General features: G+C 50.2%; 1 pseudogene; it reads left to right on the top strand.

Moving 5' to 3' along the window:
* Positions 1-760: 760 nt before the first annotated feature.
* LOC138378811 (olfactory receptor 10Q1-like) lies at positions 761-1710 on the top strand (annotated as a pseudogene).
* Positions 1711-5760: the final 4050 nt, after the last annotated feature.

Here is a 5760-nt window from a genome sequence, read left to right as displayed (position 1 = left end):
ACTGTTCTTGCCATAATGGAGCTCATCGGCTGTTGGGGTAGACAGAGAAATAATCAAAGAATCACAGGACTCAGGGAGAAATAATATGATCGGGGAAGCCCAGAGTGCTGTGGGAACATAGGAAAGGGCCTCACACAGCCTAGGGGTCAGGGGAGGTATCTAGAAAGAGGTGACACATAGTGCAGGGCCTCCCTGCAATTGAGGCAGGGACATAGGAGAGGCAGCTCTCGAGCACTCTGTTCACAGCTTGTCGCCTGCAGGAACTCCAGGCATTTGGAGGCGGTAGTAAGGGAAGAACAAAATAGCCAATGCGCCAAGTCAAAAGCGTCTAGATCCTACAAGAATCCCCTGCAGCTCACTGAGTCTGCAGCTTCCCACCCCCACCCCAGACAACTCTCAAACTGGAGATCAGCTCTGACAGAAAGACTGTCCTTAGAGTCCAGGAAAAGCAACTTCCTATTTAGAGTTCGCTCATCTCAGGTCGTTTTTGTAGTAACTCGACAGGTGAACTAAAGTGACGTCACATGAGCAGGGCTTCATTCTCAGTGAGCAGAGGGCAGAATTCAAAAAGCTAGTAGCATGAAGACAAGGGCTGATCCTGGAAAAGGGGCCTGGAGGGCCTGGAGAGCTGGAAAGGACTTCCAGCTCTCCATCCCTGGAAAGGACTTCAAGGTTTCCCACAACTTGGAGAATTGCTAAAAAAAAAAAAAACAAAAAACTGACCTTTCCATCCTAGGAGTTCTACAAAGAAGAATATAGGATGGACTCACAGCAGAAAAACCACACCTTCAGCTCTGAGTTTATTATATTGGGCTTTGGGGACCTTGCTGAATTGCAAATCCTTGTTTTTGGACTCTTTCTAATCATGCACCTTGTCACCCTAGCAGGGCACACAACTATTGTCCTCATCACCCTCATTGATTCCCGCCTCCAGACCCCCATGTATTTCTTCCTCCGGAACCTGTCCACCATTGAAATTGGTGATATACTGGTTATTGTCCCCAACATGCTGGCCAATTTCCTTTCCAGGAACCAGCGGATGTCCTTCCTGGGCTGCGCCCTGCAAATGCACCTCTTCATCACCCTGGGTGGAGCAGAGTGCTTCCTCCTGACCGTGATGGCCTATGACCGCTTTGTGGCCATCTGCGACCCCTGCGCTATGCATTCATCATCACCAGGGCCCTGTGCCTGCAGATGCTGGCTCTGGCATGCATCAGCGGCTTTGCACTCTCTCTCACTCTGACCACGCTGATCTTCCTCCTGCCCTTCTGTGGGTCCCATGAGATCAATCATTTCTTCTGTGACATCCCCGCTGTGCTATTCCTGGCCTGCTCAGACACACAAGCCAATGAGATCGCAGTCTTCTCCGTATGCATGCTCATCCTGCTGATGCCCTTCTTGCTGATCCTGCTCTCCTATGGGTTCATCATCACGGCCATCCTCAGAATCCACTCAGCGGAGGGCAGGAACAAAGCTTTCTCCACCTGCGCAGGGCACCTGCTGGTCTCGCTTCTGCACTATGGCTGTGCGATATTCATCTACATTCGCCCCAAGTCATGCTACACCACAGAAGAGGACAAAATTGTGTCCTTAATCTACACCAATGTAACCCCCATGCTGTACCCTCTGATCTATAGTCTGAGGAACAAGGAAGTGAAGGGTGCCATCAGGAGACTCCTGGTGATGAAGCAGCAGCCCAAGGCAAGTTGAAGGGACGTCAAGGCCCACCAGCCAGGCATCTCACTGTGCACCTCGTGGCCCCATGCCTTCCTTTTCTCACCGCCCCTTTTTCTGTGATCAGAAAGACAGAAGGAATCCTAAGACTCTCTGAGATGCAGCAGTTCTCAGACATTGACGGATGTTTTACTGTCCCTTCATGAACAGTTCCATCCATCACCCACAGCACTCTCAGAGACGTGGACACGGACAGGCAGAGGGTCATTAGATGACCGGAACGAAACATTAAACCAGCCACTTCTGTGGCCAAAGAACTAGCAGAGATAGAAATACAAGGAACTCCCAGATCCAAAGTAGGTAGTCTGGATGAAAATGCAGAGCCAGCCCAGAAACGGAATTCCTGCACCATCAGAAAATGACCTAAAGATCACTTGAGACACACGAACGCAACCCGGAGCAGCAGCATTGAGGACTCCTCCCTCAACCCACGCACCATCCTCACTGAGGCACTTCAGCTTCTGGGCCAGCTGCCCCTCCTCATCCTTCAAATCTTGGTTAAAGGGCCACTTGCTCCCAGAAGCCTCACGTGCTTACACATCATCTAGCACTGAAATGGCTTGTCTCCCCGAATGGCCTAGAGACTCCTTGAAGATGAGAACTATGATTAATCTCTGTCACCCCAGCACCTGGCACATAACAGATGCTCAATAAATGGTAATTGGTCAGGTGCAGTGGCTCACACCTGTAGTCCTAGCACTCTGGGAGGCCGAGGAGGGAGGATCGCTTGAGCTCAGGAGTTAGAGACCAGCCTGAGCAAGAGCAAGACCCCGTCTCTACTAAAAACAGAAAAATTAGCCAGGTGTGGTGGCATGTGGCTGTAGTCCCAGCTACTCGGGAGGCTGAGGCAGAAGGATTTCTTGAGCCTAGGAGTTTGAGTTTGCTGTGAGCTAGGCTGACACCACGGCACTCTAGCCCGGGCCACAGAGCGAGACTCCGTCTCAAAATAAATCAATAAATACATGGTAATTGAACTGAATTGTAAGCCCCCATGAGCCTTGGCACAAGAATGTCTTCAGACCTCAGCTGGTAATGGAATGAAAACTTTTAGTATGTTGCTGGGCTGAGGCCTCTGTGACCTCACGAGAAAGTATTTACTGGCCTCACTCCCACCCCATAGGCTGGGCTCAGTGCCTTGGATCCCTGTGTTTCCTTCAACCATAACACTTAGCAGGAAATATTTCTTCAGTGAATGAATGAGTCCCTCATGTGTACCTGGCACTGGGCTTGGCACTAGGCATACAGACAAAGCCCCTGTCCTCAAAGAGCTCACAAACTATCCTGGGCTATCAGACACTGAAACAACTCATTTTAATACAGTGGCTACCTGCTATTCCTTCACAGGAGAGGATGAGTCATTTCTACCACCAAACCTCGGAACACCCACATGCTGTTAAAAGAGTCAGGAAGGAGAGAGCCTGAGTCCTTGATGGACCCTTCATTGGGCAACTAAACCAAAACCAAGACCACCTGCCTCTGGACTTCGTGTTCTATCAACAATACATTTCCTGTGGTTTGAACTCAAAAAGCATTCCTAAATGAGGCATGGGGGAACCACAAGTACCAGCTATTTCCAACCTTGCCAGCTGTCCTCAGTTCACTTTGCCCGCCACCTCCCCCATCATGCCTAGGGAATGACCCTGCTGCAGGAGCCACCACTGAGGCACTCCTTCCCAGATGGGAGTGGTAGATCTTGAAGGGCAGGCACCGTCTGGTCCTTTTTCCTGGTGCCCAGCCCTGCCTGCTCTTTGGTCAGTGACAAGGCAATGGCAAGTCAGTGAGAGAAGACGATGACTACAGAAAAGAATCCACTATAGGCTCTGCCTGGGAGCTCACAAACCAGTGCAGGAGACAGAACAGCAAATACCTGGTGACAGCCCAGTGCTATCAATATTACGCCCAAAGATAGACTCAAGTTGCTATCAAATGAGGCAATGCTATTCCACATCTCCTGGAATTGTGGTGAGGATTGCATGGGGAGTGACACATGGCCAGGACGCAGTGAGGATTAGCGGCAGTTTAGGGCAGCACTGGGCCCTTCCATGTTGCCCTCCCCCCTCAGGCTGCAAATGGGAGTGCGAACAAGAGCAGGACAGTGATCAAAATAACAGCTGTTTGGTGCTGACAACACCACTCCAGCCCTTTGTGGACCCTGTGCTTCAGGGCCACATGATGCCCTTGTAGCCTGCAGCGGGCACCCCTTTATTTGTGCAAGCTTAGGTGGATGCTGCTTCTGCTATCCTGTCAAGAAACACTAACTCCTACTGCTTGCATCCCTAAATCCTCCCCTACTTTCAAAATACACTAGTAAAATGTTGGCAACTGTTGAAGCTGGATAAAGGGTAGATTTTTTAAATTATTATTCTCTCTCCTGTGTGTAGATATGTAATTTCCATAATAAAAAGTTTTAAAAGTTAAAGACTCCTGATTGGTCCTCTTTGCCTAGCAGTCCGCCCTCCCCCCATGGCTTAGAATGGCCGCCTCATCCCCCCATTCATGCACACACGGGGCCTTGGGGGAAGCACAGGGAGTCAAGCCTTCCCAGGCTGCGAGATAAGGATGTGGCAACACAGGGGGCTCCAGGGAGGAGGGAGAGGCCCCTTCCAGTCAAGGGGGGTCATACATCAGGATGGGAGGGGTGAGAAGGGGATGGACACCATCAAAAGGGCCATCCATGGCAGGTGGCCTCCCAGTCCAGGCAGTACCTGGGGGAGCAGCTGAGCTGCTCAAAGCAGAGCAGCTTCCCCTGTTCCCAGGTTGGTCCTGGCCCCCAACAGCTGCCTTTTGCTGTCCCCAAATGGCAGGAGGGAGGGAGGGGAAGGGGATCAGAGAAGACCAAGGGCACAAGGCCAGGACACAAGGCCAGCCAAGGCTTCCCACTGGGCCCCGACCCCGAGAGTCCTGGGTCCAGCAGAAGCACCCACAGTGACCTGCACAGGCAAAGAAAGGCCTGGCCCCCCACCCCGGTCCATATTAGGCCAACCCGTGCCGGGCCCATCCCCCTCCCAAGAGCAGGTGGGCCCTGCTCAGGCCAAATCTCTAGAGAAGGGGCCCAGGATTCTGCAGATGAGGGGAGAGGCTGTTCTCGTCATATAGGTAAGAGATGATGTCTAGGGAGGGTAGACAGGACACGTTGAAAGGAATTGAGTAGATGGAAAGTGAGATGAGAGTATGGGAGGCCGAGGAAATGCCTCCCAAACAAAGGAGACAAAGAACAAAGGAGACGGAAGCGTTTGGGGAGTGAGGGAACAGACAGTGAGGTCAGTTGGGAGTTGGTTGTGTTTGAGGTACCTACAGGGCTTCCAAATTCATGCGGCTATACCAGTTTGAAGCTTAAGAATTCAAGAAAGATGTTGAGTATCTGGCAAAAAGATCCTTGTTTAACTATCACGTTCCTTGAATTATACACACTGGCCCTGTCAGCTCTGAGGCTTAATCATTGCAGATTATGCCTTTGATTGAAAATATATTTAATACATTCCAAACAAGTTTTCTCTGATTCAGAAACACAAAGGCTTTGATTGCCAGAATGTTTAGGACTGGCACTCTGGAGAGGAGGGGCTGTTATTTGCTGAGCACCCCTGTGTGTGTATGATGTATTTTTTGTGTTCAAGCACACATGTGTTACACAGGAGCACTTGGAAGGGGCAGAAGAAAAAATATTTCATTGTGTAATATTAACAAAATGCTGATGAAGCAAACTGTCAGTAGCCCTCTGGAGGAATAACTTTCAGGATAGGATGAACACTGCGAGTAGAATTTAGAAAGGATTGCTTTTTGGAAGCAGCTCAAAGCCACAGAGAGAGTAGAGTGGCATGGCGTTGGCCCCATAGTGTCTGCCCAAGGCCCAGAGGCTCAGTGACTTCAGAGACTACTTCATAGCATAGTCCTCCTCATTGCATCACGAAAAAGTGCCAATTAAAGGAACTTTCAGAGGAAAAATACAGCCTCCAATGAATTGAACAGGACAATTAAAACTTCAGCAAAGTAGTTCACTTGGGAACTAATTAGAAGTTTTTCTCAACA

The sequence above is a fragment of the Eulemur rufifrons genome, chromosome 30 (genome assembly GCF_041146395.1).
Source record: "Eulemur rufifrons isolate Redbay chromosome 30, OSU_ERuf_1, whole genome shotgun sequence".
Classification (NCBI taxonomy): domain Eukaryota; kingdom Metazoa; phylum Chordata; class Mammalia; order Primates; family Lemuridae; genus Eulemur; species Eulemur rufifrons.
This window is presented reverse-complemented; position numbering and strand designations above follow the sequence as displayed.